The 21634-nt window shown below is 41.1% G+C and overlaps 1 protein-coding gene across 1 annotated transcript in view; it reads left to right on the top strand.

The window, feature by feature from the left end:
* slc8a2b (solute carrier family 8 member 2b) overlaps nucleotides 1-21634 on the top strand; it is a 199520-nt gene that overhangs the window by 21774 nt on the left and 156112 nt on the right. Inside the window, exon 2 of the mRNA XM_042227025.1 lies at nucleotides 19495-19585. The gene's annotated coding sequence lies outside the window, so the exon portion shown is untranslated. The remainder of the gene's footprint in view (nucleotides 1-19494; nucleotides 19586-21634) is intronic.

Here is a 21634-nt window from a genome sequence, read left to right as displayed (position 1 = left end):
TTGACATCCAATATCCCTGCATCACAGCACCGACGCCAAAGGACACCTTAGGCTCAGAGGGAACAGCAGCTTCTGACAAACGGACTACGGCAGTATTTAATCCCCCGACTATGAGCAGGCGTTTTTTTTAATTTCAAGATGGTTTGGTAAAACACTCCTTTTAAGCTTATTAAATGCTTCTTGTTGATTAATTTATGTGATTGTGAGATTAAGGGAGTCGGGAATACTGAAGGGCACGATCTCCGATAAAAGACGGGGTGATTCAATTCAGTCATAGAGGACATTTAGTCTGAAATTAGCGCTAGTGCCCTAATGGAAGAGCGGTGAGCTGAGGTCGCGTCCTTCTTAAGAAAGCTGGTTTGAGTACTGTGGGAACACTCGGGGCATTTTATATTTTAAGATTTAAAAACCCAAGCACATAATCAGTGACAAGAATGACTTGTGAAACAGATGGTATGATCCTCAAAGATCCCTGATCTCAACTTTGTGAAATCAGTCAGCAATTACATGAGGAGCCGGGAGGCAGCGAGACTTAATTAATCCACAAAACAACTGTGAGATGGTCCCGAATGAATGGACCTGCTTTACTGTGATGAACTCTTTTTATTTGGAAATGTTCATGTTTTTTATAGAGGAGGGGGGGGGGTCAGGTTTTAGCACAATTCTGATTGTAGTAAAATCCTTTTGTGTAAGTGGGACATCGCAGCACAATAAGACACTTTGCAGAATCCACCATATTGATTTCAAGCATGAGGCAGAGAGTTTATAGCTGCTTGTTGTTGTGGTTCAACTTTGCTTCTGATGTCTAGTTATTGTTTGTAAACTGGTGCCAGTGAGGGGAAATCCCAAATAACGCCTAGTTTTATGGGCGAATTCCAAAAGTTGAGCTGTTTTCTAAACACAGCCAGTTCATTTCAATATCAAGCCAAAAGTATAATTTATTCCCATTTTGTGTGTGTGTTAAATATCGGCCTTGGAAATGCCAGTAAATCAGTTTGTGTGCTTGATTGAAATATTCTCCATCCTACATTTTATACCCTGAGAAAGAAGCTCCCAGAAATAGACATGCTATAGGGTAAGGTGCAAAAACCCAGAGCTCCCAGTCTTGTTACTGTGCTCCTTTTCTAAACACTGACTGTACTTGTTTTAACGCCAAAATTCAGCTTGCATTTGCACAGCGCCTTAGTAAATGTGAGGGTTTGTCTTGTTGAGAAGCTGCTCGAATTATTTTAGCTCCATTCACACACCGAGGACTATCCTGTGAGTGTTTCATGCTGCACCAGGAGCTGAATTGCAAACAAATTCTGCACAGTTGAATTAACAGGATGTGAAACTGCTCTGAATATGCCAAGATCTCGGAAAAGTCCTCCCTGGAAAAGCTCCAAAAGACTTGGTGCTGTTTAAAGGAAAAAGGTGTACACATCCAATAAATATTGATGTAATTTAGGTTAAAGTGCCTGAAGCAGTATGTCTTCTGCTTCAGTACTCTGGAAAGTGCCAGCACTCTACTCTGAGGAGGCTACTTTTTGACTGTGTACTGACAGAAACAAAGAAAAATAGAGAAAAACCAGCAAAAAAAAAGTTTGTTAGGGGGAAAAAAAGACTCGTCATTGTTTTTCTTTTGTTTAGTTTCTTACGCAGTTGTTCACAAATGCCACACAGACCAGCAGTTCTTGTGTGTATGTGCGATAGCGCTGCCTGTGTGTGTGTGTGTGTGTGTGTGTTCCCCTCTCGTTACGCAGCAGCTCTCTCTTTCACATCCCTGTCTGCCCCCTCCGGCCCTCTCAGTCTCTCACTTGTTTTCTCTGTCACTTGGTCATCCCATCATCCCTCGCTTCCTTTCAGCCCATCACACACAGCTCTAAAGGCTTTGTTTTAGAGCGCCGCAGCCTGACACTGAATGGCACTCTCTCTCTATCTCCCTCTCTCAGCATGTGCGTTTCATCTTGGAAGCTTGCTTCCACAGAGCCACGAAAACTCCCACACTGGTACATTTAAAAAATGTATTTTGATTAGATAATATCCCCAGCTGTTTAAATGTTAAAAATACCCAACAAACGAGTGCCTCTGTAAAAGGTCATGACCTCACCCCAACCTTCACCTCAGCCTAGACCCAGTTCCTGCCTGAAAATGAGAGTCGGAAAGTAAAAAAATGTTCTCACTCTCAAGCTTTGAGCCTCATGACAGTCCCCAGACTTTATTTTTATTTTCAGGAGCAAGAAACAGGAAAACATGACTCCATGATATCTCAGAATTGAGTCCAAAAAATAAGAACCTCAAAAGAAGGTTTTATTGTGTGTGTATTTGACACTATGGCTCACTCTGACATCTTCCATTTAACACAAAGACATTTCCAAAAAATTGACATTGTGTGTAAAAGAAAAATTGAGATAAGAAAGAAACTCCAAGGCTGTCAAAGGGAACCTGGGAAACTTCATTTAAGAGCCTGTAGCAGCAGCTACCTCCATCAAGTAGACAGAAATATGCCGAAGGAAATTAAATTTTTTTCACTTTAATAGTGCGCAAAAAAACCCCCTATTCGGCTCAATTTTCTGGTCCCTCTGTGGCTTTATGACTGTCAGTAATTATCATATTACAGACAGTTATCATTCATGAGGTGTTAATTAATGCTCCAGGATTAAAGCTGGCCACATTCATGCACAAGGTGTCCTTTGGTGCTGCAGAAGTTAGACTACGACGAGTGAAAGTAAGAAGCACGTAAAAGGTGCTGGCAGGTGAAAAAAGTCAAGTAAAGTTCAAAACACAAAGGCCCAAAAGGGACTCGTAGCAAAGAGCCGTAGTTCTCTGAAATGAGACTATTTTCCATTTCTGTTGATGACAAATGCAGCTGAAGCTGGTGCACTGAAGATCGCTGCCTGCAGGTACATGTGCATAACAGGATAGGATTAAATGACACATTGGGAGATCGAGTTCCACATGATTTAGGACTGCAGAGTAATCAGTTTGTAGTTGTAGTTTTGATGAAGTTGGCCAGCAGTGCTCAGTGTGACAGCAAATTTTAATTTATTTTTAGTCATGATTTACAAATCCATGTTCGTGGTTATAGTTTTAGTTGACTAAATATCATAACATTATGTAGACCATAACTAGCTGTAGTATAATAGTCTCTTCAGAATATATTCATCTTATTTTTTATTCGTTAACAAAAGTGTTGATACATTTCATCACAGTTTTTGACCTTGTGCATTAGTTTTTATTTCGTTATAATCTTGTTTTAGTCTGTAATTAACACTGTTGGCCAGTTAACCTTTATTAAACCTGACTCAGTGAGACAGCAGTGTATGCCTAAAATAAACTTGTCTGCAAGCTCACAAGAAAAAATAATATTTGTGATGGAGAAAGTTGTTCTTCAAAGTTGCAAGACAACAGATTTCAGTTTTACTTTTCTAAATTGATACAATAAATATTAAGCATGATGTTAGAAAAAAGCTCTTCTATCATTTGAAAAGTAGTTGTCTTGTTGGTATAAACAGTTATAATAAAGCGATATCTCTTTTGACCTTGGAAGGTTTAAAGCTGCATTAAGTTATTCTGGGACAGAGCTGAAGCTCCACATTCACCAGTGAAAGCAGCACACACAAACTTGCACACAGATTTTGCAGACACTTTGCCAAAAACCGAGCTGGGGTTTGATATAACTGTAAGCTTTAAAAGAAAAGGACAAAAAGTCAGTTTGATAAAGTGACACGCAGAGAGCAAAGGAGTAAAGTGACTTCTTGTCCTTTTGTTTCAGAGCTTTCAGTTCTTCTAAATCCCAGCTGTGCCCTCTGCAAAAACTGTAAGTGTATGAAGTGAGATTTGTGTGCTCGTTGTACAAGGAATATCAAGTGAAGCAAAGTGTAAAAAGTTAGGCAAAGTGAGAGAGGAACTTTAACAAGATGTGGATGAGGTGAGACGAAGTGTGATGGAGGAACTCGCCAGAGTGCTTCAGCTCCTCTCACCGCAGTTTCAGCTTCACCTCTGTGATTGACAGCCGGGGGAGCGGGGACTGAAGCAGAGCTCATTGAAGCCGTTATTTTTAACTTTATTTACTTTTTTTATTCACCCAGGAAGCAGCATGGTGGGCACAATGCTCTCTTCTTTTCTTAGTGCTGTCACTCTGAATTCTCAGTTGGAAGCTGTCCTGTAGAACTGCACAATTTAAGCTACTCGGTTAAGAAAAATCCTCAAGTGAGAATTTTTAATATTTTAAACCTTCCTAAGATCATTACTTTTTCTTTTGTCTGTTTAAATTAATAATCAATTTTCTTTCCTGCAGTAAGTTTGTTTATGTACAAGCTCCACGTGTTGGGTTTGGTAGATGTTATACACCAGATGCCCCTTCTGACAGCAAGTACCTACTTATTTAGTCACACAGTGCCACAGTGGGTCTAGTTGCCAGTTAAAACCTTTGGTTGCAGAATTTAATGAAACTGTTGTGAATTTTTGGCACATCATCCAGCGGACCAGGACCAGCCTGCTTGTAGTTGTGTTTCTTGCTGTTTTCAAGCTCACAAACACACTTTAGTGCCACTTCTATTCCAGGTTATGGCAACAGTGAGACAAATAGATGCTTGTCTGGGAGCTCTTGGTATCCCACTGAAACACTCATTTTTCAACATGTGCAAAGACGTAAGGGTTCAACTGCTGGTGTGACCTGCATCTAACTGAATTTTGCTTATTATTTCCCACATAGCAAACAGGTCTGGCCCGGATCTGGTACCAAGCCGGCACTGCTGGTTCACTTCTGGCATGATAACAAGTATCCAGATATTGGCCAGGTCTGGTAATGACGCCACTGTTTATGCCATGGTATGCCGCATCTGGCCCGATTGTGGTTTGGTGTATGTGGCCCAGGCCCATAGAAAACAGGTCTTCCCTGGATCCGGCATCAAACTGGCAATTCTGACTGACTGGTGTCATTGGCAGGCTGTATGCCAACTAGATGTAGGCCAGGTCTGGTAATGATGGCACTATTTATCTTCCTATTTTCCTGTTTCAGTCAGAAGACCCAAATGCCATGTTGCAATACTGCAATACTACAGTCAACGTTTCAAATGCAAAAACCTAGTGACGTTTACTCATCTTTGCCAGTAGGTGGTTGTAGCTCAGGAGGTAGGGCAGGTTACCAACTGATCGGAAGGTTCGTGGTTCGATCCCTGGCTCCTCCAGTCTGCAGGTCTGTGTATGAAAATAGTCAGGAAGCACTCAGTCTAGAGAAAGTGTTTTGACCAATCAGGGTTGACTGTCTGGCTAAAAAAAATGCCAGGGGCGATTTTAAATTTTTTAATTTAATGTCATTTATTCTTTTTGTCCCAGTCCAGATCTGTCTCAGGGTGTGACACCAGAGTACATCCACTGGGTATCTCTGAGATGCTTGTTCAATCTAATAGACCAGCAAGATTTGAAGATCTGGGATGAGAATGGGTTTTTTAGGAAGAACCCCAAGAAATAGAAAAAATAAACCAAAATTCTTCATTTTCCTTCTTGATGTTAACAAGAATTTCCACATCACTGTGATGCATCCACATTGCTCTGGTATCATCCCTCTGTCAGGCTCGTGTTCAGTTAATCTGCAGTACTGCCTTGTGATAGCAGTTAGGATGCTGATTTTAATGATGTGATTCAAGCCACTCTGGGGCAGTGACTTGTAACAACTAAAATATGATTAAAATAATGCCAGCCTTAAATAGCTCTGGCATTTAAAGCAGTGACAGTTTGTAAATTAGGTCAAACATGATGAAACAGCATCACGCATGCAGTGAATGCCGAGGCTTGTGTTTTTACATAAGACAGGAATTAATTAAGTTCTTTTCAGATTAAGTGTGTTTCTTTGACACACAGACAATGTTCTCATTAATATGCTCAATAACCACTGCAGTGGGCCAACAGTGAAACCCACTTCTCTTTGGGAGTAGCTCTAGTAATGCAGCTACCCTTTATTAAAACTAAGTGAGCACAGGGATTAAAGGGTGCAGGCGCCGGAAGGTTTGGTCTGTATTTGTATAGCGCTCTACTTGGTCTCCAAAGGACTCCAAACCTTCCGATTACAAGACGAACGGCCAACTCTTGAGCCACGATCGCCCCGTTTAATGCATCGTTTAATGCTGAAGCAGAAGCTGAGATGTAATGGAGAACAAGTAAACTACCTGATGGACACCAAACAGTTTAAAGTAATAGTTTGAGTATGACACCACTGTGCAGCTCATCAGTTCATCTTCTGTATGGAACAAGCCAGTTTAGTGTTCAGTCCCCCTTTAATCCAACTCCTCCTGCCCCTCTTACACTGAAGGTTTGACCAACTGTGTCACGGTGCCGTGTACCTGAGATACGGAGCATTCAGAGCATCCTCAAGTCTCCAGCTTGAGCTTTTGCCTGAGCAAATTCTGAGAAATGTGGTCAAGTGTGTAATACGTTTTGTCATAAATAAAACAAATTGTAATGAAAAAAAGTAAGGGGCATTTTATCCAGGAGCTTGGAATTGTTTGAAATCAGTAAAACCATATTCAAAGCCTGTCTGCTCACCCTGCTGATGTCGTTTCTACTTCTGTGCTCATCAGGGTCCCTCTTAACTCGAAACTGCCAGCCCGTGCAGGTTTCTACTGAGACATCCATAATTTATAGACAGAGGGTTCAAACAAGCGTGTGTGTGTGTGTGTGTGTGTGTGTGTGTGTGTGTGTGTGTGTGTGTGTGTGTGTGTGTGTGTGTGAGAGAAGCTTTGTTTTTTTCATGTGGCACTAGAATGCTTCTGATTTGCGTGACCTCAGAGATTCTGCATACGTGGGTTTAGAGGCATAAAGCACTATACCTTTGAAAGCATATATTTTTGTTTTACAAGAAATTTTTCTTATGTTGAAAAAAAAATAATGTTAGTTATATTATGGTAGCAAATCCTCACAAAGTCTATCTACATGTATAAACCAAAACTGCTTCCTCATGTTGGCGGGGTTATTGTCTCCCAGGGGAAAGTCACCCATTTAAAACTATGAGCAGGAAAACTGGGAACACTCTCCTCCAGTTACTTCACACAGGACTGGGACTCAGGTCGGTGTGGTCCTGTTTTGGAGCCAAACCTTGGACAGAGGATTGATCCATAAAATGAAAAACGACATGACCACCCACCAACTGTCAGAGAGGCCCATCAGCACGATGTGGATCACAGGTGAAGACCTTACAGTAGCTGTCCAATCAGCGGCTGCCAAAAAAGGCTTTATAGTGAACTGTCGAGTGAGCTTGTGAGTGCAATACTTTGGGTGCTTGTTTAAAATTGACAAGCAGAGCTGTGCAGAATCTGAAGTGATACAGACTTTGTACCAGTCTATTTTAGTGACGCGAGTGCTGAGCCTGTTGGAAAATATGGATTTAGATTTCTACCTTCATCTTTGGCCACAAACTAGTGTGATAACAGATTAAGGAACTGACCTCCCAGCCCATTGTTCCGTCAGTGGGCTGGTTTCAGTCATTATGCAAATGTACTGTTTATAGGATTGGGGAAACCTGCAGTCAGCTGAGACTGAAGAAGTCACTTGGACGAGTGACCAAACGTTTGTCCCACTGAAAACGCTACGTCCAGATGAACAGAATCAACTTTTGGAGATTTACTTACCTGGATGATTGAGCATCCATCAAGAAGTGATAATGGATACGAGCAGCAGGATGAGTTTCCTCTAAAGGGTGTTTGGGCTCAGCCTTAGAGGGTGAATCACTCAGTCATTCGGGAGAAGCAGAGCTGCTGCTACCCTGCAGTGATGTGAGTCCGTCTGGGCATCTTTCTGCGTTGCCTCCAGCTTTCCTCCCGGGTGAGATGTTTCAGGCATGTCTAATCAGGAGGAGACGGCAGGGCAAACCCGGGACACTGGAGAGATTATGTCTTTCAGTAACTCTTCCCCTAGGAAGAGTTGAATATCCGTGGCTGGGGAGAGAGAGCTCTGGGCATTTCTGTGTAGACTGCTGCTGAATGTTTTCCTTTTGTGACAAATGCAAATGGAAGAAATCGTATCACAGTGTTGGTTTATTCAATGCCATATTGATGTGCAGTTACTCTAGCTTTTTTAAAATCTGTTTCAAAGAAAAATGTGCGTTATTTTGGTAATGACCTTGTTGTATTTAGCAATTAAATTTCATTCAGCCACCTCATCAGTGGCCTCAAAGGAGCTCCGCTTGTTCAATTCAGACACCCAAAGTCCTTGTTGGCATTGTGCTAAAGGAGTTTTCTAAGCAGGAGATCAAAAGAGACTCTCCTCGTCTCCTATGCAGTGTTATTGGCTCTTCTGTCACTTGTTCCTAGCAGCGCTTTAAATATTTTCTGCGTTTGCAATCCTGAAGTTTTGGTCTAAAAGCCAAAAAGCAGATGCCTCGTACAGCCAAGAGCTTATTGTTAAATCTGTTGGTGTTAATCCCGTCATTAGCCTGATTTACTAACGGTTCATCACTTGTTCCTTCTTTCCTAGGATGGAGGAAACCTCTGGCTCGTGTTATAGCGTCTCATTAAATTAATAACGGCTGTGTTTGTGTCTGTGTGAGTTAGATTCTCCCTGTGAGACTGTGCTGAGCTCGAGCGAATCATTGTGCTGTTCTAAAAGGTCTCGTGTGTGTGTGTGTGTGTGTGTGTGTGTGTGTGTGTGTGTGTGTGTGTGTGTGTGTGTGTGTGTGTGTGTGTGTGTGTGCGCGTGCGATTTTTGCCCATCAATTTTGGCTGTTTTCACTACGTAGCGCCTGTAGGCCTTCTTCTGCCTCTCTCTATGCATTTGCTCAGTGGGTGTTTTTGCATTATGTAACAGCTGGAATTACATTAATAATAACTCTCATTTGCATGTCAGACCCTACAATGTAGAAAAGCAAACACCCATTTTAAATCATAGCTTCTGCACAGAAATTGTAAATAAATCTATTTTAATCAATCCCTAATCCACTTTAAATATCTTTGTGTGAAAATGTTGATTTTCATATTTACCAGTTAATGAAACTGTTTATATAACTGAACACAGGGGAGCTACTCACACTCTGTTAGAAGTGCAGAGGGAAGGTTTCACCTATTACAGCTGTCACAGGGTGAGAGGTGGGTAAAACCTTGATACCCAGTGCATCACAGGGCCAACATAGGGAAACAACTTTTCGCTACTATGATAGTCAGTCTGTGTCAGTGTTGCTGTCATATGTGCAGCTGGATTCTGGCTTTCTTGGATTGAGCCCTGTAGATTGAGCCCTAGAAGACTGAACTTTTAAATGTTTACATTTTGTTTTATGAATAACTTATTCAGTGATTATCTACTGTACACATCAGTGTACATCAGTGTCTCTGCCCGAGGGTGATATGACCAAAATCTCGCCCGATATCAGGCATTTCTCATCCTGATAACGATGTATATCACAAAACAGGGAATTCTGTGAATCTTGGGCAGCTCGACTTGTGTGAAGTGTTTTCAGCTGGGCGTCGTGTGGAGTCGATGCATGAAACTATATATTTTTAGATATAAGTTTGTAATGGCCGCCGTTTTCTTTGTGAGTGTTTATTACACGGCGTGCTGCGGGGAAAAGCCTGTTCTAACGTTTGAGTCTAAGGTTTATTTTGAGCACCTGATGGCTCTTTGTTGCTTCTCATCCGTGAACTCTCTCCATACTCTTTCACGTGATTCTTGCGTAGGTGGTAGAAGATGTTTGCGGTGTTTGATTCTGAGATGGGGACCAGTTTGCACCATAATTTGCATTTTCCATAACCAAACCATTTCCATGCTGCAGAGGTTGCCCCTTATTTAGGGATAAGGTTCTCGATTTGTTTTGACTGGTCCTTCTGTTTGGAGCTAGCTGGTTCTGCCTCATCTTGACTGGCCATGCTGGTAATCTCTGTGTCCCGATGAAATAACAGTCCATTTTGCGACACCACGAAACAAACAAAAGCGTATAATTTGAAACGATAGATGTTTTCATTCTGTTATGCGTCATATCGCACAGCCCTACTGACTTCTGTGTTATCCTGCTACGTATTGTAATTCTAACTTGCTATTATGAAATTACATCTATTTGCATTTCAAAATGGGTAAAATAGTTCTTGTAGTTTGTTTCATACACATGGTTATAATCTAACCTACTAAGACACCTTTTTTCATTTCATAGTGATAGTGAAAGCATGGCCTCAGATATCTTGCAGACTCACGGGGCTTTTATTTAGTCTCAATCCAAGTGCTGGTCTTTCTATCACCACGTTGCCTCAGCCCATACAGGTGTGATATTTGAAGGCTTAGTATTTATAGATGTGACGGGATTTTGAGTAGAATTGATATTTAAATAAAGCTTTTTACATTTTAAAATGTTGTGCATGAGTAGACGCAGTTGCAGTGATTAAGCGAAGCAGAAAACAGACTCAGTCATGATTTTGTAGTTGCTCTAAATTAGTTGGCAGAGACCTTTAAAGGTCTTTGCTGTCCTTCACAAACGCCAGATTAAGTTGAATATTTGTGCTGTTTATGTATTTATTTCACAGGAATCACAGAGTTTTTCAAATGTTAGATAAAACCATTCGTAGCCTGCAGCTGTTCTGGACTGATTGCTGAAACGGTTAATTCTCCCTCTGATTGAAAGTGTTCTTAATGAAATTCAAAGACCATCACAAACCCTTTCTTCATTGACTTGTCTACTTACCACCAGGATCTTCCAATCCAGGTTAATTGATTCTTCCCAACCTAGCTGTCACTCTGTCTTCATCCATTCATCACTTACTTGTCGGTCTGCACTGCACTCTCTTATTCGGCTCTAAGTGCAGATTTGGATCATGTTCTTGGGGCCCGGCTGAAAAGAAACTGTACTGTCAACTATATTTGCTCTGCATCAGAGCCAGCAGGCTGCTGTGGAGCACGAGGAGGGTTCATGGCTTAATTTTGCTGTCTCTGAGATAAGGGAGGTTTATTTAGTGAAGGGGAATACAATGAAAATGAGATCGCTTAAACTTAAGGATTTAACTGCAGCTGTCAACAGGAGGAGAGGTGCAGAGATGGTAGGTTATTTTAGAACCAGAGGTGTGGCGACGTGAGATAAGACTACCTGCTGACTCAGACCTGTATGGTCTGATGGTTACAGATTCTTTTTCTTCTTCTTCTTCGCTTATTCTGCAGTGACTGTCCATTCACACATTCATCGCTTCATTCACTCTGCGGTAAAAGCCTATCTGGTAATTTTATCACCCCATTTATTCTGATTCTCTACTCACTGACTGCAGCCAAGTTGGTTGGCTTGCACAGCTGTGCTTCATCAGCAGCAGACCATCTGTAACACCTTTGCTCTGGAGAAAGAATTCTGCATCTTTTCTCTGAAACAGATACGAGTGATGTCATTTCAAGTCTGATTACAGCTTTTTTTTTTTAAATTTCAGTCCAGCTTTGAAAAGTAAATAATTTCATTTGTCTGATACATATTCTTCAGCTCGAGGATGCTCTCGAAAATCAAGTCTTGTTCTCAGCTGCGTTTCATGTAGCAGAGAGTATTGAAGTGCTTTATGCAGCAGCGGTAATTCTTCTTTGCTTCAAATGTCATGTTTGTTTCTGCTGATCTGGCACCCGCAGTCGCCTTTGTGATTACGGGCTCGTCAACTGTGGAACATGTTTTATTTTTTATCACCCCACTGTTAAACTTTTGTATTAGTACCTGGCAAATATAGCATTTATGCTAAACCCTGTGCTGTTTTAATTGCTTCTCACCATAAAGGATTTTGTAATGTTTAACTATGTGAAATTCACCAACACCAGTGTTCTGAATATGAGTCATTGCAATGCATTTCAATCACACTTTTCTTTTTTATATTTAGATGATGCAGAATGAGTTCATTGTATCCATTCAAAACAAATGAGAGGAGCAGAAAGCCGTTGAGTCATCTAAGCAAAGAATGGCCAAAATAAAGTGTGAGGAGCTGTGAAACATTTGAAATGTTCTTTTCTTTAAAAAGAACACGTTTATATGTAGTGTGGGTGTCAGTGTTCAGGTACATGTGCATATGTCTGATTGCATGCATGGGTGTGTGTGTGATATCGATCTCATGCTGCGAGCGCCTGCAGGTGTTGCTGGGAGTGTCTCATTAGCTGCTGGGAGACTGTTGTGAAAGACCAGGACAAGCAGCTGGCTGCTTGTTAGAGAACAACAGGAACACAGACAGACATTTTCCCATTATTTCACATGACATTTAAGTGACTTGAATGTAATTTCTAAAGACACAGCCACATCGTCACCATTAACCATAGACTAACCTTAAACATTTAAAGATTGTCTTTAAAGATGATGCTGGCTAAACAGTTTTGTGGTCCCGCAATATAATTATTACAACCCATGAACATGCACGGAGATACAAATATGGAAAACATCTGCAACAAAGACGTTCACTGGGCACGCACACACACACACACACACACACACACACACACACACACACACACACACAGCACTAGATAATCAGAGTCCTAATAATTAACATGGATCACTTATTGAGCTTTTAAATTCACTCTTTAATCCCGCTGCCTGATGGCAAAGACAGTAGCTGACATCCCTGTGTGTGTGTGTGTGTGTGTGTGTGTGTGTGTGTGTGTGTGTGTGTGTAATTGGGAAATTGAATTCGACTCATACATCAAAGCGGCGACCATCTGTCTGGCAGGGACTGTTTGTTTTTAAATGGAGTTTATTAGAGTTTTATTGTTTTAATTTGGAAGCTGTTAAAGAGAGGTGGGCTATCTGTTTATTTAAAGATCTGTTTATTGGGGTTTGTATCAGTTTTGTGTCAATATTTGTGTAGCTCAATAAAATGAAACAGTGGGGTTTTGTGAAGGATGTAATACATTTTGGAGTTAATTATATTTTCATAAGTTTTACAGCTTTTCCTGTTGATAAAGAGCTACATTCACTACATTTCTATCATGCAGAAAAACAACACTGTTGTAACTGCACTTCTTTTGTCTTATATTAAACTTGTAACCAAAAGGGGAGTTTCACTGGTCTGACCCACTTTACATTAAAGTGGGCTGTACATGTCAAACGATGGAAAATGAGTTTCACATCTCTGGATGAGAGGAATCGGCGACTATTCTCGACTTCTATGCAACCAAACTTCTTTTTGCAGCCAGGCGAGTTAGTAGTTCGCCCCTGCTGGCCTTTATGAAGAATGCAGGTTTAAGGCACTCCCAGATGTTTTCAGGTCCACATTATGTGAATGTTTGGAAATGTGTTAGCCTGCTTCCTTATACTGGTTTCTCAAAGATGGAGCAGAGTGTTAGTCACATTCAGTCACCATCCCAGCAGATCAGCTGATCTTAATCCAAACTCACATCAGCTGATCCCTCAAAGCACAGACACCCTTCTATGGCCAGTCTAAAGTATAGCATGCTTTTAAAGCCGCTTTAGTCCGCCTACAGTTGCACATCTGCACGTTGCTTTACAAACCACCTCCACCTCAGACCGTCCTTTACATGCTGTGTCTGTCTGTTCTGTGCTGCTCTCCATCAGCCAAATATAAGTTACTGCAGACGATTATTGCACAGCTCTTTTCACCACGGTGGTCCTGAATGAATAACAGTAGAGGTACAGCGGCCACCTGTCAATGAGAAGCTGTCGAAATTAATTTTCAAATGTTAAACTCAAATGTGGCTGGGCAGCTCCACCACCCACACCAAAGTGCAGAGTACTCACGACTCTAAAGCTCTGCTCCTCATCAGCTGCTCACAGTATTAAATTAAGCTCTGTTCCAGTTTTCAATTTTGTCCAGTTTTTGTGGTGTGAAACATTTGTTCATTTTGTAAATATTCAGACTGAAACCGGTTCAGCATGAAACTGGAACACAGAGTTACTGTGAACGTCCTCACAACGGATCAACAAGTGCCAGGCGGAGCTTCTTCACTGTCCACAGCCTCTGTATGAACTCCACACGTCCTTCCAGGCGGCTCTCCTTCTGCACCGTCTCTGCCTGTGCTCGCTGCAGGAGGCAGTAAGGAAACACTTTTTTTAAGTTTGCAGAGACACTTTCAAAGAAGCTCTTCTCAGGGTTGTTACTGAGTCACTGCTCTCTGCTCTTTGATGAAGTCCGGTGTGGGCTGCAGTGCGTAGGTTGCTTGCCCTAATTATGTTTCAATCACAGGTTTAAGAGCCTTGGTAACACACTTTTCAAATACTTGTGATTTTTTTTTTAAAGGTTTTCTGTAGGAAAGCATGAGAGCATTTTAAAGTGGAGGCTGTTCTCCTTTCTGAATGCTGTTTGTTTTTAGTATCTCAGTGCACAGCAGCATCTCTTTTATCTATTCAAGCTCTTCTGAAGTGCTCGCAGAATTGCCACCCATGCGTGTTTTTAAATGAAATACCACAAACTGGGTAGACTTGAACCTCTTTCTGTAACAACGTAGCAGGCATGCTTATCAGAATCAGTGCAATCGGTTCAGCTGTGCCTTAAACAGTCAACATGTTTTTCTTTTACGGCTCTGCTGTAGAGGATCTTTCACTCTTTCAAAAAAGTGTTTGGGCTGCATCTGGATAATATTGTAAGATCACCATGCTGTGTGTGCTGGCTCAGGCTGTGTAACACTGGAGACATGAGTTGCATCATGCAACATCCTTGCCGGTGTTGTTGCTGAGACGACACTGAGAAGTGTCTCACTAATGCCACTCAGGCTGAGGACACTGAGAGAACTCTGCATGTTAATAGCAGAGACAACAAACAGATGCAGTCTCTGTTGTTCACTGCTACAACACAGCCTGCTGATGCTTTGTCTCCCTTCATTGGCACCACATTAGGGAGCATGAATCACTGATATGAATCACTGAGCTCTAATCAGGCCAGTCAGTGTGACAGTTAATCCCAGCTGAGTCAGCGTAGCCTGAGGTAAAAGGATGGACGTTTGATTTCCAACTGATTTATTTGTGGCAGTGATTCGCAGAACCCCCGGGTTGCTCACCCTGCCGGTCTTATGAGCAGTCCTGACAAGCAACAAAATCTTTGAACTGCTGGTTAAGATTTAAAATAACTTTCTTAAGTTTAAAGTTGCATGCAGGGCTGCTACCTCAGTGTTTGATTTGATTACCAGTTGGAGGAAACTAGAGCTGACTGTAAGTGCCATTATACAGCAAATGCACTGTGAGAAATCAACAAGAAGTTCTGAATTTTTCGTACCCCCCCCCCCAACTTGACATAAAGCCCTGATGAGCTGGCCCCAATGTGTCTAAACAAGGAAAGGAAGAAACTGAATTCTGGATCGGTCCAGTTCTCAAGACAAGGCAGCAGCAGGGAAAATTTCATGGTTTGAACCTGGAGCTGAAGTTGCATCATGAACACTTTCGTACATATTTCTGGAAATGTGTGGCAGCTCTCACTGGGACCACATCTGAGGAGGCAGAAAAATCATTTCAGAGAGCCGATGGTCACAGAGCAGTGCAGCTGTGTGTCTGAGGTAAAATAACAATATTTGACTGTTTCCTTATAATTATTCATTACTAGTGCGCATTTTGAGCTTCGAATGCACTTGTTGCCAAATGCAGTAATCCCATTGGTCAGATCTGTTTATTCATCTAAAAAACTGACGTTGGTTTGAAAACAAAATGCTGACAACAGCTATACTGAGAACAGATGAGTCCAAAAAATATTTTTAATGCACGAAATAATTACACAATTTTTACGTGTCTGGTGGATAAAGGCCTTAATGCTTGTGTGAGTTTATACTTTAATAAAATCTGCTTTTCTAACTCGATATGGTGAGGCAGCTTTACGAATGGTTGCAGACCTATCTCACTCTACCGTCGAGCTCACTGAAACCTCATATTGTCATCTTTCAGTACAGCTCCTTATCAGCAACAAACTAGCAACAACTTAGCAGCTTTGCAACAATGTTGCCAGATTGTTGCGTCAGTATTTCGGCTCTCTGACGTGGCTACCATTGTTCAAGCCACCTGAGCGTGTCCCCCATGAACAGCTATCAGCAGTGCTTTGCCTTGAGTCTTGTGGCTTAATGCTTTGGCTTCATGTGAAGTTGGATAAAATCAATAAAACAATATCTGTTTGCTGTTTCTGTGCCGCCAGTGGGACATCAAACAGCCGCCCACATACTAATAAAAATGGTCTTTAGGCAAAAAATGTCAACCTTCTGTGGATGCAGCTGGTGACCAAATTTCATTGTAATGACTGAGGCACCATCTGGGATCGCTGTCAGGTGCCTGAGCTAGGCTGTCGCTATTTGTACTCTCATGTCTCACAGACAAAAGTGTTTGGACCTTTATTGTTTTTAAAAGTTAGTCATTACACTTTTAAAATCTATGTAAAATATTAAACATCTGCTCTCATTGTACTCATATTAAAACCTGCATTAGCATATCTGTTCATTCTGACTTGCAGCAACCTCATATGTTCAGTGCTGCTCCTGCACCTGAGCAGATGCAGGTCTTCATGCATGCACGCATTTCCATTTTCCATTCCCATTATTAGCTTTATCTTTTTCTCCTTCCTCATCTTCATTGGCTATTGTAGTGCTGTAGCTTCTTCTACAATAGCATGTTTTAGCTCAGGGGCACTCCAGCAGTGTTCATGATTACGCTACTGCGACTGAAGCATAACATTGAATGCAAGAATGATAACCACCTATTGCTGCTACTGTTGCACAAACAGCGGTGACAGAGACACATCCACGTGAGCAGCCCGTGTGATTGTCATACAACCTAAAAACCTCTAGTGCATGCACATATACAGGGAAATCACAAACAAGGAGAAAAGGAGAGTAAATAGATGTATTATTCATACTGCAATTACTTTATCTTCAAAATAATGCAGAGTCATTTAGTAACCAGTGAGAAATGAAAATAATAAACAGGGATGCTCCAGCTCTGAGGAGGGAGAAGAATGTTTTGTTCCTATTGGTTGTTATATTTTACTGTTTTTTCTTCATTAAACATACTAAAAAATTTTAATTCAGCCGCTACACTAATTATATACAGAAGCCTCTCGCATAATATTAAAGGCTTTGAGGCAAAAATTAAAATGCTGATTATGTGAGGGAAGTTTGAATACATGAAAAATCAGCTGAGGAAGGATGTTTCGTGTGTGTTTGTGTGTGTGGTGGTAGCGGGGTGTTCTTCCTGCCAGAGTTGTGTGGGTGTGTTTTTCTGTCTGGATGTGTGTGTGTGTGTGGTGACCCGTAAGTGTGAGGGTGAGCGGTGCATGGAGCTACAATATCCTGATGAACACAGCACCAGCTGAGAGACCACCTGGATTATACAAACCTACCTGACCCCTTGCGTGCACACACACACACACAACACACACACACACACACACACACACACACACACACACACACACACACACACACACAAGTAAGGAAGGATTAAAGGACAGGTCCTGGACAGGTGGTGAAGGGTGTTGGTTTGAGAGGGAAAAGGATAATAAGAAAACTTTCTGAATTTGTGCTCACATTCAGCTCTTAATGTTTCAGAATGATCTCTTATATCCTTCAGAACTTTCAGTTTTATTTTTATCAGTGTAGTTTTAAAGCATTTTTCATTACCTGTTATTAGAAGTTCTGGTAATATGAATTGTAGCTGACACCAAACTGATGGTCAGATTGTCTAAGATGACTGAGAGGCTGTTTTATGTCTTTGCAAATTGTCGTTTTTTTTTGTTTGTTTTTTGTAGAAATGAGCCAGTTGACACAGCTTCTCAATGTGACTTTTGGAAAGTGATGGCGGCATTTTTCACTAATTGAAAAACAAATTAATGAGAACTTAAACTTCCACATTAGGATTAGGGTTTCCAAACTACATGAGAACAGAAGCCTACATGACTAGACAGAGTCAGTGTGTTTATTTTTATTTTATTATTCATGGGTCTGTGGATGTTGCAGACTGTGTGCTGTTAAAGGTGGACTGAGAGCAAGCCATGTATTGATTGATGGCGAATGATCCAAAAAAGACAAAACATAAGGTTCAAAAAGGGAAACTAAACTCTATAAACTACTGAAAACCAAAACTTGGAACCACAGAGACTAAAAACAACAAAAACACCTACATATATACTGCACACACCTGTACATGGGTATATGTATACATAAAGACCCATTTACAAATAGCTGAACACAATCCATATACCCTGTGCACACCGCAGCACAATTTGATACTTTGTTTTAATCTCTTATCACCAAACATTATAGTAAGAAAACAGCTTTAATGACTAGTTAACAGAGATCCACTTTACCTTAAATGCTAAACAGTGCTACTTTCTTACAGTACTGTTTGTTTCTGTCGACTATGCAAGTTATAGAAAACAGTGTAGGATTCATCTTCTTTTTACCTAATTTACATAAAGCTTTACAGACTCAGATTGGTTGTGAGGAAATCAGGGTAGCCTGGTTTTGTATTTGATGATTAAAGTTATTTGCAGTGTTTTGTTTGTTTGTTTTTACTTTACTGATTTATTTAATTTTTAAGATGTAGTTAACTGTTAATTGTTAGAGGCTAGTTTTCTAGCCTCTACAATTTCTTGTAATGCAAGAAATTGTATCCTTGTTTGCAGAATAAGAAATGACATGCATGGTGCTGGAGCATGAGCAGACAGCACATCTGTACTGCATTGTGAAAGGCCAACTCTGCAGTGTTTTCTCCCCGCTCCTCAGAATGAATCTCTTCCTCTCACAGTTTATTGTGTTGTTTTCTCTTTTTCACACCAGTGCTCAACAAATTTCATTTAATTTATTTCCACAGCCGTGGTGTTTTCTCATCCTCTTCCTCTAATATTACATGCCATTTCCCTAGAGCACCTTTTTTATTTTTCTGCCTGCACTTGGAAAATGCATTTCACTTGTTCTTCTGTTTTACCACTCCTCATCAGTGTCTCGCACAGGCCTTTAAAATCATTTATCCTGATATATACCCGTCGGTTTTTCTTTGACACATGCATATAGTTGTTCCTGCATTATTATTTTGGTATGCATCATGATAGTTGACAGCATACTTTCCCATTTCTCACTTTGAGTCTTGAACCTTTTGATCTCTTGCCTACCATCTGTTTAAGCATGAAGGCATAAATAATGCATTCATTAAAAAAAGGAAAAGGCTGCCGCCATTGGTCAGTGGAGGTGGTCAGAGCTGAGAGGATGTAACAAGAACAGGTCCATCAATTCTCTTATTATTGGTGGTTTTCCTGCAATTTTCAGCCTCTACTGGGAAAGCAGTAATAGCCAAATTAAATAGGTAATTCCATTGTTTTGCTTCCCTGCTTTACAATAACAATAAAGCGAACCAATCAATCAAGCCTGGAGGGGCCCAGAGATGACGCAGCATTGTCATTCAGGTTCAGGTTAACAGCTGCAATTCAAAATGAGAACACCTATCATTGTCATAAATGGCTGCTTTGCCTTGGGTAGTGATTGCATATATGAAACTGAATTTGTGGGCTCCACTTGAGGCAGATTTTCTGAGCTTTTTTTCCATCTTTTTCCAACATGCTGCAACAATCACTTTCAACTGAAATCAATTCCTTCACTCTGGAGCTACCTCCATCTTGCCTGCAGTGTGGTGCAGCTTTCCATGACAATCCTGGGAGGGCGATAAAAGAGAACACACTGAAAAACCACGCCAGAGGTATTTTTTCAGTCACTGCTTCACGCTTTATAACCTTCACCTTAACCTATTACCTCACTGTCAGACTCTGCTGTGTGTGTGTGTGTGTGTGTGAGCACTTTTTAACAGACAGTATACCACTCTGAACGGTAATATTACCTTTAAATAAACAAGCTTTTTCTTTGCCCTTTCAATTTAAATTGAATTTAAACGTGGTGGTTAGAAAGCAGACACACTACTTGGTAAATGCTAAATCACCCATGACTCATTAAATCACTTAGGCTACGTTCACACTGCAGGCGAAAGCGCATCAAATCCAATTTTTTTTTTTACCCTATGCGACCCATATCCGATCATGGTGTGACAGTGTGAACGGCACAAATCCGATATTTTCAAACCCGATCTGGGTCACTTTCGTATGTGGTCCTGAATCCGATACATATCCGATGTTTTAGAAAACGACTGCTGTTTGAACGGTCATGTCGCATTAAATCCGTCTTTTACGTCACTGACACAAGACAGACGCTAATTATCAGCCGGAGAAGCGCCCGCGAAGACATCGTGAACGCTTCCTGGCCATCCAGTGTAGATGTCAGTGAAACTGTTGGGAAGACAACGTGAACATTTTATTTGTACTGTATAATCTGCAGATTCTGACAGAAATCTGTAACTATCCTTTGAAGCAGCGCTCCTCTAAAACAGCAATAAGGATCATTATTAGGTTATTTACATTATTATGTCAATAACAAAATAACTTAAAGCAAAAATTGGGAAACATAAAGTCCGAAGTCTTTATATTAAGGGCCATCAGTCAAACAATATTGTTTGGTCTGGGTCTAAACAGAGCCCGTTGTGTGTGACGTCTTCTTTTGCGCATGCGGGCTGCTTTGAGCATTCACACTAGAGCACGTTTGCTGACGCATTTTATTTGTAGTGTGAACAAGCAGACAAAAAAAATCGGATTTGATCAAAAAATCAGAATTGAGCATTAAGACCTGCAGTGTGAACGTAGCCATAATGGCACCAGCAGGCACACACACCTTGCTTGGAGCCAGAATATTGTAAAATCAATGTTAATTCTCAGCCAAAGTCAGTCCATGAGCTGCATGTGTCAGCACTCATTGTGGAGATATTCAGTCATTAAACACACATCCTTGCGAAGGTCCGTAAAAAAACCTATTAAACTCATTTTCTTGTTGTGCCATGAGGCAACAACAGCAGGGAAGATAACAATGAACCTTTGCCAGTGTGTAAGTTTTCAGATAAAAGGCTTATCCAGGTCTTACACTACCAGCATCAACACCTTGTGTTTCTCATTTTGGAAAGTGTCCTCTACAAACAGGACTTTGTCGCATTAGGTTTTCATAGTTACACACTAGATGTCCTTTGGCCAAAACCCGGCATGGCAGGCTCTATTGATCTCTGAGCAATAATGGACCCAGTGTATCATCCAGGAGACTGTGGTATTGTGTTTTTCAAACAGCTTCAATATTTTTCCCCTTTCTTCTATTTCGGCTTTCACTTGCTTTAGAATTACGCACCTGGTTAGGAAAAGATCAGAGTTTATTTGCTCCTTTATGGATCTCACCCAATTCCCTAATCAACCCAGTATCACAGCAAAACATGTATTAGACACATCAGTCCACCGTGTCCATTTGTTGCTTTGCCTCTGCAAAACGTGGAAGCGACCCACAAAAGGACATGTAATGCATAACTAAGGCACAACGCATTGTGACTGCAAGAGCAATTAAAAAGTTCAGAGACTCTGTAAAAGTGGCTGATTTCCTCTTGAAGATGATCTTCTCCCAACTCGTCGTGAACACAACAGCTGGCTCCACGGCTACAGCCCTACATTTGGGATGAAGCTCTAAAAGTGGACTGTCAGGTCAGGAGTATAACTAGGAGCATGCACAGCTAGGGTTGCCAACCGTCCCTTAAAATACGGAATCGTCCCGTATTTCGAAACAAAAGTACACGTCCCGTATTGAGCTAATAAGGGACGCACTTTGTCCCGTAATACAGTGAGAATCAAAAGTAGTCTATAACTTTTAATGGAATTAACGCTTTGTT

Source organism: Haplochromis burtoni, unplaced genomic scaffold (genome assembly GCF_018398535.1).
Source record: "Haplochromis burtoni strain Fernald_Lab_line unplaced genomic scaffold, NCSU_Asbu1 Contig_238, whole genome shotgun sequence".
Classification (NCBI taxonomy): domain Eukaryota; kingdom Metazoa; phylum Chordata; class Actinopteri; order Cichliformes; family Cichlidae; genus Haplochromis; species Haplochromis burtoni.
This window is presented reverse-complemented; position numbering and strand designations above follow the sequence as displayed.